Here is a 13082-nt window from a genome sequence, read left to right as displayed (position 1 = left end):
GCTTTTTTTCCTTCTGTCAGCATGTATGTGGACAACATATTGTGTATGGTTTATGTTTTACGATCCGAAACAAAAAAAAAATTCTAAAAATAACTCCAACGACCCCACGAGAAGGAATAACTGGAGGCTGTTTAGAGAAGTCATCGTCCAGATTATTTGTGGTGTAAATGGGTTTACAAGTATAAATTCCCACACAGGATGATGTTTTCTCGGAGATTCTACGTTCACAGTTGGCCGACGATGTGGGCTCATCTTCAGCCACTGTATTGCCACTGTGGGGAAGGGTAGGGAATGGGGAGGCAAGTGAAGGGTAGTTTTTTTTTATTCTTTATAAAAATGGAACAGATATTCACATGATTGGTTGCGGTAGATTTGTCCTGTCTCCTACCTTGTTACCCTCGCCTGAGGAGAGGGTATTGCATTTGAGTCCGTTTGTCTGTTTGTTTGTTTGTTTGTCTGTTTGTCCGCACAGAATATATATGATTTTCTCTGCAACCGTTGGTCCGATTGACAGGAAATTTTCACCATAGGTGCAACTCCACCTGTATAATCATTATTTTAAAAAAAGTTTTTATTTTTAAATAATACATTTATACATTCAATTTAAACATTTTAATACATTAAAACACATTTTAATGTATTTAAAAAAAAAGTATTAAAAATTAATATAAAAATAATAATGAAAAATAATTATCATTATTTTAATGATAATTAAGACGTCATAGTTCACGTGGTTCGGCCGCCATCTTGGAAAAACCGAAAAGCTTTGCACCTCTATCTCTGAAAGCAATGAATAGAAAAAAATTGAGACATGGCTCATTGTAAAGAATTCTCCATGGGGAATAAAATATGTTAATGATGATGTCATAGGTGCCTCCATTATGACGTCATAATTCGACAAGTACAAAACTTCATCCGAACAAGATTAAATTTATTGAGCGTCATGTAGGCATAAATTGGTGGACAAAAAAAAACATGATGACGTCATCGGTCACGTGGTTCGGCCGCCTTATTTGTTTTAACACAAAAGCCTTACAAACCACTGAAAACACATCCTGGTGAGGGTCTGCAATCTGATTGCTCTTTCTTGTTTTATTTTGTGTTGGAAGTGAGGGAGGTTATATTGACTATCGAGGTTTCTTGGGTAACAAGGTCACATGCCTTTGTTTATCCAACATCTTGTAGGTTTAAGTTTATTTAAACAATTATTAATAAATCACAAATTGAGTAATTAAGACAAAATGAATAGGAAGTGACATGGACGAGTCTATGTTAAAAGCCAGGTTTGTGTAATATTCTTGGGGAAAATGCCAGGGGCATTGAAAAGGCCCCTTCATGTGATATGTGCCATGTGGCAAAGTATAGAAAAGAAGGGACATTCGAAAAATCTCGTGTGCATGCTGGACTACCCTTGTGTTCTAAGGAGGAACCAAGTAATGCTCTAGAAAAGTTCATATAAAGCGCACACTACATCTGGCAAATAAAATACATTTACTTCTTCATGCAGGTGTTTGAATCAAATTAGCTTTTTAAAGGCTTTGAGTAGCACTTTAGGAGCGATGTCATTGGGGATTTCATGGGCAATCTTTGAACAAGACTGTGTCCACCGGTGAAAAGACAAAGACTCAGAGGACCCAAAATACCATAAGGACCAGAAGACCCAAAATACCCCCAAGGACATGGAAGGCCCCAATGACTCAAAAGGCCCCAATGAACCAGAAGACCCCAAGACCCTTAAATACCCAAAATACTCCGAAGACCCAAAATACCTCAAAGACCCAAACATCCCAAAACACCCTGAGGACCCAGTGGACCCCAAAGACCCTTTAATACCCCAGAGGACCCAAAAGATCCTGAGCCCGAGGACTTTGAAGAACCAAAAGAAGAGTAATTATGTCTTTTACATTTGAATTGTAGATGGTGGTTTGTAAACCGAGCCACAATGGCAGTGTACAGAAGCGTTTTGTTTTTTTAATCACAATAAATACAAGGAGCAGGAAGGTGAAATTCGTTCACGTTGTGCATGATGTGCAACGCACACAGAGTAAAACGATTGTTCATTTACGCCTGGAGGATATCAAATAAATAAAGAAGCAATAGGGAAGTTGCATGTGACGTCATCGTCTTAGTCACGTGACCGCTTGGGTGGCAAAACATTGCTTCTGCCACCATACGTAATGGCGGCAATTTGAAACTCGTCTCATATAAATTTCCCCCTACACGATGGTAAAGAGTTGTTGTGCTGTCGGATGTGCAGCCCGATTTCATAAGGGATCGGGCTTGTCATTCTACCGTTTTCTGGACTAAACGACGCTAAAACGACTGTGGAAAGCGGCGCCGAGTAGGAAAGACTGGGAGCCGACCCCCCACAGCTACGTCTGCAGCCATCACTTCGTCACCGGTAATACAACCGTGTTGCATTTATTCTGCTTTAATTTCACAAGTATGTGATATCTTCAGTATGATGAGGTATTTTGTAATTAACAATAACATGCGTATATTCCGACAGAAAATTGCACCAATTTAAAACACATCCGACCTACAAAGGTGCCACACCCACGCTGGGATTTCCGCGATGTCAATGGAAACAAAGGGTAACGGGAGGTAACTACACTCGCATTTTGATTTATTTGCAGGCAGAAGAAGTTTTGATCCAACCCACCCAGATTATGTTCCAACTATATTCAGCAATTCTACTCCATTCGCACAGGAGAAAATAGCCAAAAGCATGGACAGGTGAGAAGTAGCCTTGACTTTTGTAAATATTGTGTAATTTTGTAGATCTAGGCCTAATTGAAATTGTTTTGAGTCTAAACCTAAAATACATTAGAATCTAATTTGAAGAGTCTGCATAGTCTGTTTTAATTTGCAATAATGGAAAATACAAGAGATTATTCTGTACCTGCATAGTCTATTTAAATATTCCTGGAAGCAACTTTGTAGAAATTTAGTATTGAGTTTAAAATTGTTCAAATTTATACAAGGTGACTAATTTGGATGCCAAACAAATAGACCTTTGAAATACACTTATTAATTAATTTATTATATCAAATCGCAAATGCCTACTTTTCCTCAGCAGTTTTTAGGTAGAGCCTTTATTTTTATTTCATAGATTAATTTCTTAACCACACTATATAGTATCTATAGTACATGAATTTCATCTTGTATTAATTATAGATACAATAACGTGCAAGAGCGACGTGGGAAGCGAGAGGAGTCCATGAAGAGGCGAGTAGCAGCCAGTGCTCTCATGGTACTCACTCACCCGGAGGATGATGTCGAAGATGTTTATGATGAAACTTTCACACCTGTGGCATGCCAAACAGAATTGACCATGAAGGACACTCAGCGAGTTGGAAACAAGATCTTCCTTTGACTTCAATTCATTGAGAAAGGAAAATGAAGAGTATGTGAAAAGCATTAACAAATTGTCTGTAAGTGAGAAAAGCTTTCAGGTTGATGAGAAGAAGGTTTTGTTCTACACCGGTTTGCCTAATTTTGCGACTTTAATGTGCCTCTTGCAGATACTGTGTCCATGTGTGAAAGATTTTCAATCGAGGATTTTGACAAATTTCCAGCAGCTGATTATTGTATTAATGAGACTGCGACTGAATTTAAAGGGTGAAGATCTTGCATACAGATTTGGCGTTCGTCCATCTACTATATCTAGAATTTTCAGGAAGTGGATTCGTGTTTTGTACATAAGACTGAGACCCTTGATAAGATGGCCTACTCATGCTGAACTGAGGTGTACCCTGCCATTAGAGTTCCAGAGATGTTTCAGGAATTGTGTGTGCATTTTGGACTGTTCAGAGGTGTTTATTGAAAAACCGTCCGATTATAAAGCTCGAGCGCAGACTTGGAGCAGCTACAAACAGCACAACACTGTTAAGTTTCTTGTAGCAATTACCCCCCAAGGTAGTATTTCTTACATTTCCAAAGGGTGGGGTGGACGTGTCTCAGACAAATATATCACAGAAAACGGGAATCCTGAATAATTTTCTACCTGGGGACGTTATTCCAGCAGACCGAGGATTCACTATTGAAGATTCTGTTGGCATTTATTGTGCCGAATTGAAAATTCCAGCATTCACTAAGGGGAGAAAACAGCTATCACGACGAGAAGTTGATGAAACACGAGAAATTGCTCATGTTCGCATTCAGGTTGAGCGCGTGATCGGACAGTGGAAACAAAAATACACCATGGTGGAAGGACCAATACCTATCTCTTTAGTATGTGGTGATGCAGAAGATGATGTAAACATTGTTGACAAAATGGCTGTTGTGTGTGCTGCTTTATGCAATATGTGTCCATCTGTTGTACCCTTTGATTGATGAAATAATATATGCATGATATTCTCTCTGGCACATCAAAACATAACACTGTTTACAAAATATCAATTATTATTATTATTAATGTTCAACATATCAAACTTCTTTCAGCATTAAACTGACCAGATACATATTTCATTATGTTCTGTCAAACCTTTTATGTAATATCAAGGTGGTCTGAAAATGTAGCATTTCATTTTGAAACTTTTTCTTTACCAAGACTTGTTTAACATGAAAATTAATAAATATTATTGGTTCTATAATTAATTGACACTATTCAGTTCTTGTTCTCTGTTTGCAAGGCAAAGTTAAACAACACAAATAAAACTGAGCCATTGTTTACTGATTTCTAGTCTCTGAATATATTTTCATATCATTTGAACCGTACGTCACCGTAAGTATACCTACAGGATTTCAACTATCGGTACACACTTTTTGGGACAACTCAAGACTGTGGGTAAAATATTAGAAGGCTATTTCTCGTGACCTGTCCAGGTTTATCTTTTCAACACCTATGGGATGACAGGGTTTGGCATGATCAGTGCATAGGATTTCCCTTCGTCCTAATAACAGGGTTTTCACATGATCAGTGCATGGGATTTCCCTTCGTCCCAACTCTCTCAATGACCTCTTCAATAACATCATGAAACACGAAAGAACATCTATATATATTATATATATAAAACACAGTTTGTGTGTGTGTGTGTGTGTGTGTGTGTGTGTGTGTGTGTGTGTGTGTGTGTGTAATGTTACCGATAGACTCCTAAACGGAGAGGCTCACGTGTTTGATATTTGGCATAGACATGGCCATTGAGCCTGGGAAGAACATGGCCTACCTAAAAAAAAAATTTCATAATATTGTTACGGACCGCGGATAAGATGTTGGTTTTGCCGAGCGGAGGCCCTAAGTTACCCCGACTAACCCGATTCCTGAACGTTGGCCGGATCGCGCCACAGATATTCAATAGGGAAAAGACTAAGGCGACACGGATGTGAAGAAGAAGAAGACCAAAAGGTTGGAAATACGAATCTAATTTATTTACTATTTACAGGCTCAAAAAAACCAAGGAGAAGGAAAGATAAGAAAATAATATACAGAAGATATTAGAGACACAGTGCAAATTCCTTATACAAGCTTAATTAAATACCCAGGGACAGAACAAACAAAGACAGACTCACGCGGGGAATGATGATAGGACTGGCGGTAGGTGGATGGCTGGAGGGAGAGGAAGGTCCACCGGTACTGCAGCACGATTGGCGTGTTTGGCAGCCACCGTTCCTTCGCGGCCCCGCTCAAAACTGCCGTCCAGGCCCCAAGCTGCTGTATCTGAAGCTGCTGTGACTGCTGCTCCTGCTGCGTGGACGTCGCGTGCTTTGCCAGGACTCGTCTGGTCCAACCACACAACTGAACAACGTGCTTGCTTCTTGCCCAACTCTCTTGCTTGGTCCAACTTTGGCGAGCAAGGCGACGAATAGCAGGCTGTGTGCTTCCCTGGATGATCTTCTTAATGTTCTCTCTGGATGATCTCTCTGGATGATCTTTTTTGGACAAGAATCGCTGCTGGATGATCTTTTTTGGACAAGAATCGCTGCTGGATGATCTCTCGCAGTACCTTGCGTGCGCGCTTTTATAACGCCTCCGGCGATCAAGCCGCCGGCCTTCAGGACACGCTCATTGGTGTGCTCACCTCGGCCCTGGTTGGTCGCACGACCCTCTGGCTCCGCCCTTGATGACGATGGGTGGGCACGCCTTTCTTCCCCGAGCTGAGCACACGCTCAATGGTGGTTTTGGAGGGGATGTAAAATACCCCCGCCCCCTTGTCTCCCCTCCCTCTCCCCCTCCCGCCTCCCCCCCATTCCCCTCCCCTCCCCTTCCCCCTCCCCCCGTTTCCCTCCCCTCCCCCACCCGGCAATGCCGGGTACTTCTGCTAGTATTATATATACACACGGGGGGGGGGAGGGGAGGGGAACGGGGGGGAGGGGAGGAGAGGGGGGGGAGGGGAGAAGAGGGGGGGAGGGGAGAAGAGGGGGGAGGGGGAGGGATGGGAGGGGGAGAGGAGTATGAGGGGGAGGGAGGAGGGGGGGAGTGGGAGGGGGGAGGGGGAAGGGGAAGGGGTAGGGGGGAGGGGGAAAATGGAGGGGGAGGGGGAAAAAAGGGAGGGGGGGGGGGAGGATGGAGGGGGAAGGGGAGGGCCAGTCAACAATGACGTTGCAGTTCTCATGGTCGGAGAGCAGCACAACAATCGCGACATCGTCTTGCATCTTCGCAACAACACGAAGCGGATTTTTGGAGACTCACCGATCCTGTGACGCCCTCCAGTACCGGCGTTGCCGGGCGGGGGAAGGGAGACCTGTACATTCCCAACCCGTACATTCGCCCTCTCGACTCAAGCTCACTCGGACAAAAGCCTCGCACAAATTACACCGTGAAGGCCCAATGGCCATGTCTATGCCACAAATCAAGTACGTGAGCGAGTCGGGCGCACTGAATTGAAAATATATAGAATGCTCATACTCCGTGAAAAGAGAAGCCACCGTGTCGCCATCTTAGTTAGCACGACTGGACCAACTCGCTTCACGGATCTCGTTTGTTTTGAACATGTGAATTACGTGCGAACGCGTAACTGTGAGTTTATGGCGGCAAGGAGCATCACGTGATCGCTCTGAGCGAATCAGCGCACTGCTCTGCCACCTGATCAGATTCCGTGTATAATATTCCTCGCTGAAATGCGCTGAGGTAAATATGAATAAAAAAATATGGATCTCGTAAAGATGAAAGAAAAAAAAACCTAAGTGGTGTGAATGGCAATGTTCCTCGCTGAAATGTGAAAAAGCGCAATCGCTTTTCGCTCTGAAATACGTGCGAACGCGTAACTGAGTTAATGGTGGCAAGGAACATCACGTGATCGCTCTGAGCAAATCAGCGCGCTACTCTGCCACCGGTCAGATTCCGTGCATAATATTCCTCGCTGAAATGCGCTGAGGTAAAAATATGGTAAAAAAATATTATGAAATATTTTTTTTTAGGTCGGCCATGTTCTTCCCAGGCTCAATGGCCATGTCTATGCCAAATATCAAGCACGTGAGCCTCTCCGTTTAGGAGTCTATCGGTAACATTACACACACACAAACTGTGTTTTATATATATATATTTACATGATTCGGAGCCACGTTCAACAGAGGTCAAGAAGAATTCCATCTACCTACAGGTTAGAGTCCATCACTTCCACTTCAACATCAGAGTTCGCGAATCACCTTGCCGGGTACGGGTCTTAACCCCTGTTTGAAGTGGCCCCACCTTGGGCGCCAATTGTTGTAGAACAATTTGTGTACATAAACAAAGCCATGTCCACGCATTGACCACTTGTAAAAATTTAATAACACTGGGAAAATACTCATTCAGTTACAACAGAAATACATAGTATAGCCAACTCACACAGCACAAGGACCCCGGGTCGAAACTAGTATTCTTCCCCGATTCAGCTGTTTTTGCTTCATTTATAGTAATTCAAGACAAAAGGAGAAGATTTGGTTGGGTCCTCACAGTGGGAGGGGGTGGGGGGAGGAGATCGGGGGGCGAGGGATTCTGATAAGAGATTAGGGAGGGGTAGATTGGGGGACGGGGAATTACTGATAAAGTAGGGAGTGGTGAGGGGGTATATTGGAGGATGAGGGATCCTTGATAGGCCATTATCTTCTCAGTGGGTCACTTGATGAGAGAAGAAGTTTATCTTTGTACAACAAAGCTTTGACAGATCTTATCTCCAAATTCGTATTTACACAGAACTGAAAATGAATGGGAGATATGTATATCTTTCCATCACAAAGGCAACTCTTGAGTCAACCAGAGTCTGAGTTATACTCTTAAATTCCTAAGCTTGATTAAAATGTAATACATATATATACACGCATCCGTAATAATATAATTAGTCCTTTTTTTACAAGATTCTTATAAACAATAGCGTAGTATTGTTAAGATTCATCAAATAACTGAACTATTTCTATCTCATTAACAATACATCGGAGTTTGTTGTCATTATAATGCATTTTATTAATTAAGAGGACGAGGGACATATTTCAATTGGGATGCCCGGATTAACTTGCTTACTTCTGACCCTAGAAGTCTTTATACTGTCGCGCGAGTGCCCTCGGTTAATACCGTGGGCTCGCGGATGGCCAAATGAACTTTAATGGAGGAGACGATCAATGACGGATTTTTACTATGCAAGCACGGGAGGAAGAGGAAGAAGTGGCGAGCTATTTATTACCAGTGGCGATTTCACAGGCGGTCTTCAATCCTGAAGGGAATGAACTCAAAACGAACACGGGGGTAAAATGTACAAAAATAAAGATTTATTACGGAACCCGATACAAAGAACGCGACGGAAGAACTAATTCTAAATTGGGACGTCCCCACACACCTCACTTCAACAACAGCACAGGGGAATGAATAAAATAAAATAATGGTTTGTGTTGTGCACGTTGGTGGGTGCGAGCTTATCTGTCTGGCAGTGTAGCGTCATCAGGAATCGTCCAGCTCCGATGTTCGCGCGAAGCAGGCCTCCGTCCGCCTCGTTCAAGCTCCGCGAGGCCCCGAGCCACCCGCTCAGCGGCACGCCTCGCTCACCCCTCGTCGATCACACGCAAGGTCCCGTTTGCTCGTAGCACCAAGCCTCGCTCCAAGCACCAGCCTCGCTCCAAGCACCAAGAGCACCAAAAGCACCAAGCACCAAGACCAAGCACCAAGCAAGACGACGACGACAACCGCAGGGAAGAACGCAGGGAAGACGACAGGGAAGACCTCAGGGAAGAATGCAGGGAAGAACCAGAATGCCCGCGAAGAACCCAGGGAACTGACTGACCCAGAAAATGCCCGCGAGCCAGACGTTTTGTCACCCGCGGTGTGACGTCAGCTCTCTCGCGTTACCAATCCGTCCCTTGCTTCTGTGTGGTCTTTCCCGCCTTCTGACGTCACCGGCCCTTCCCATCTAATCAGCGACCTGCTTCTAAGTAGTGGTTTTGCGCCTTCCGCACTGATTGGCCGAGTGTTCGCGCCTTCCGCACTGATTGGCCGAGGTGTCCACGGTCGGTGGCCAATTAGTGTGCCGCTTGATTCCACCCTCCTTTCACCCATCAGTGGCCAGCTGGTGATGTAGCTGGCTGTGGCCCCCTCGACGGTGCCCAGATCTGGCTTCCTGCCTGTTCTTCCTGTAAGTCTTATTGTGGCGGAGGGGAATTCGCTCATTCTCGTTTATACACCACCCAATGTGTGTTTCGCTCGTTCTAATTTACACACCACCCAAAGTGTGTTTCACTCGTTCTCGTTTATACACCACCCAAAGTGTGTTTTGCTCGTTCACATTTATACACTACACAAAGTGTTTCGCTCGTTCTAATTTATACTCCACCCAAAGTGTTTCGCTCGTTCTCATTTATACACCACCCAAAGTGTGTTTCACTCATTCTCGTTTATACACCACCCAAAGTGTGTCTCACTCGTTCCAAATTATACACCACCCAAAGTGTGTTTCGCTTGTTCCTGTTTATACACTACCGAAAGTGTGTTTCGCTCGTTCCAAATTATACACCACCCAAAGTGTGTTTTGCTTGTTCTCGTTTATACACCACCAAAAGTGTTTTGCTCGTTCTAATTTATACACCACCCAAAGTGTGTTTCGCTCGTTCTAATTTATACACCACCCAAAGTGTGTTTCACTCATTCTGATTTATACACCACCCAAAGTGTGTTTTGCTCGTTCTAATTCATACACCACCCAAAGTTTGTTTCGCTCGTTCTTGTTTATACACTACCCAAACTGTGTTTCACTCATTATAATTTATACACCACCAAAGTGTGTTTCGCTTGTTCTCATTTATACACCATCCAAAGTGTGTTTCGCTCATTCTAATTTATACACCCCCCAAAGTGTGTTTCAACTTTCTGATAGAGTTGTCGTGGAGCTTTCTGATGTGGAATTTGATACACCAAAATCATCGTCATGATCTGAGCTGATTCAGCTATTTAATTACAAATAATCCGGAGGAAATTCCCATGTTTTTTAATGTGCGTCATGTTGAGGTGTATAGATGGCAGTTTCATAGATTTTCATTTAGCAGACGAGCACATTAATACATGCTTCCAAGACATGACATTCTAATTACAAAATAAATAACAAAAACAATGATAACATTGTGACAAAGCCTATCTATATCATTAAAACGCTTATTTCTGAAGTTTGTAATCGGAACTTTTCTCTTGAGGTGCGTGCGATTTGCACTTCTGGAAGTAGAAGAGCTCTCTTCCGATCTCTTCCGGTCGTTCGATTTGGACTCTTCTCTTCTCGGAAGCTCTTCTGCCTCTTCCCGTTATCCAGCAGAAGAAGCGGTTAGAAGAGGAAGAAGAGGCGGTTAGAAGAGGAAGAAGAGGCGGTTAGAAGAGGAAGAAGAGGCGGAAGAGGCGGAAGAGAAGAGGTTATACCTACGCAGCAAAACTTGCAAGTGAAAACACAATCTGGATATTTGCATCAACTTGTGATGTAGTGTCATCTTTGTCTCATTCTTCCATCATGAGCGCGAGTAATACATGTTTGGCCGCCATCTTGCTTCTCTTCTGCCTGTTCGGCGCAAAGCAATCTTCCGGAAGAGGCTTCTGTGTTCAGAAGAGACCAAATCGCACGCGCCTCAGGTATTACTCCTGATGCCCTAAGATATGTGTGATACTATGTAGTTATGACTAACCCTTCCATATAAGCATACCTATGTCTCCAAATGTCTATAAGTGTGGAATAAAAGCTGAAAATCAGTGAAAAGTTTTGAATAACTCGCGCCATTTTGTTTTACGCACAGTGAGATGCTGCACTTGATACGGAGGAGAAGAAGAAGACGTTCCGATGTGTGCCGGATGCGCAGCGACTCGAGAGGCATGCTATGCCTTTTAGCCGGCGAAGCCGGTGTTGTGAATGAACGCGTATCATGTTGAAAAGCCAGATTTTGCTGGATCCTTTGAGAATTTCGAAGCTTTGACGCACCAAATCGCCCCGTGGAGGCCGCCATCTTGTGGATACGGAAGTATGTATAAACAATTGCGAAAAAGTTCAATAGAGGCTTTAGCTTCGCCGGATCATTGCGGCTTTGCAGTAGGGTCATACGAGTACCCGCCTGCAAAGCCGCAATGAGCCGGTGAAGCCAAAGCCTCTTGCCACTATTTTACCCATCACTATGGCATCAGTAGGTTAGGTAGTTGGTAGTAGTTAGGTGTAGTAGGTACCGTACCTAGTTCAAAATGACACCATTTGCATTCTGGATGAGATTAAAATTTATAAAATTTCCTTCTCGATTAATTCGGTGAATTCTGTCTCAACTTCGGATATTTCCGGCCGTGAAAAACTATCCCCTACAGCCGCGAGATTTCTAAAAAATAATTCTTCGTCAATTTTAGAATATTTGATGCCGTTTTCAGCCTCCGAAACGCGGTAATAAGCTTTTTTGAAATATTTTTTTCAAATGCTCGAATCTCATTGGTTCCAGTGTTTGGTGACGATTGTCGTTGAAGATAACCAGGGCCCGTGCGGGCCCGGGGAACGAGGTTGGTCTTAAAGTATTTTAATTACAAATTAGAGGTGCATAAGATTGTGAATCAAAAAAAGACGGGTGAAACAAACTCCTATTTAACTTTTTCGCAATTTTTTATGCATACTTCCGCATCCGCAAGATGGCGGCCTCTATGGAGCGATTTGGTGCGTCAAAGCTTCGAAATTCTCAAAGGATTCAGCAAAATCTGGCTTTTCAACATAATACGTACGCGTTCATTCACAACACCGGCTTCGCCGGCTATTAATACAAATATAAATGCGATCAGAAATGTAAAGGGGATACTTACCAGTAACCACACGATAAGTGACAATACTGCAGTTGAATACAAAGCGATATTCAGGAGATCCGCCAGAATGATTGTTGGTGCCAACTGACACAATTATTTTGAAAGGAAGTGGGAAGGCGGCAGGAAATGCGCACGCGTGGCCGCCAATGTGACATCAGCCTGGATATTTATCAATACCGCAAGGTGGAAGCACGCCGAGCCAGCAAGCTGCGGCTTTTGTCCAGCCAGTTATCACTGGTTATGTTATCAGTACCGCAAGCGGATATGCAGTCTATACAACAACAACAACCGCAAGGTGGAAGCATGCCTGTGTGCTGATGCCAGCGAGCTGCGGCTTTTGGCCAGCCAGTTATCGATCGTTATCTAAAATGTTGCACTGAAGGAGCTGTGCTCCAACGCGAGTTGAAAGAATTGACGCGACCAAAGATGGAAATTCGTCCGAGTAGGTTTAATAAATGTATCACACTCGGGTACTCTGAAAAGCCCGTTTATCGGGCAGCAATATATATACACATTTATGTCGGGAAGTTTGCCCGGCAAAAGCTATACCGGGCATGCCCGGGTATCAAGGGCGAGCCTTGGAAAGGCGAGTCTGGACCTGCCCGGGCGTGTTTGGCTGCGGCCTGGCAAGTCGAGGCTGGGCGTGCCCGGGCGCTCTGGACGAGCACTGGAAAGGCGATAGCGGGCATGCCCGGATGCTCTGGGCGAGCCCTGGAAAGGCGATAGCGGGCATGCCCGGACGCTCTGGGCGAGCCCTGGAAAGGCGATAGCGGGCATGCCCGGACGCTCTGGGCGAGCCCTGGAAAGGCGATAGCGGGCATGCCCGGACGCTCTGGGCGAGCAATTCCTCTGGGCGGAGGAAGAGCCCTGG

The 13082-nt window shown here is 44.1% G+C and overlaps 1 long non-coding RNA gene across 1 annotated transcript; it reads left to right on the top strand.

The window, feature by feature from the left end:
• Nucleotides 1-211: 211 nt before the first annotated feature.
• Nucleotides 212-4467, top strand: LOC137429202 (uncharacterized). The gene is made up of 4 exons (XR_013623812.1): nucleotides 212-284; nucleotides 2637-2736; nucleotides 3178-3406; nucleotides 3525-4467. It is a non-coding gene; the product is annotated as an uncharacterized LOC137429202 (long non-coding RNA).
• The last annotated feature ends 8615 nt before the right edge of the window (nucleotides 4468-13082 follow it).

This window comes from Myxine glutinosa, chromosome 6 (genome assembly GCF_964187855.1).
Source record: "Myxine glutinosa chromosome 6, kmMyxGlut1.1, whole genome shotgun sequence".
Taxonomy (NCBI): domain Eukaryota; kingdom Metazoa; phylum Chordata; class Myxini; order Myxiniformes; family Myxinidae; genus Myxine; species Myxine glutinosa.
Note: the sequence above shows the minus strand (reverse complement) of the source record. Positions and strands in the feature narration are given on the sequence as shown.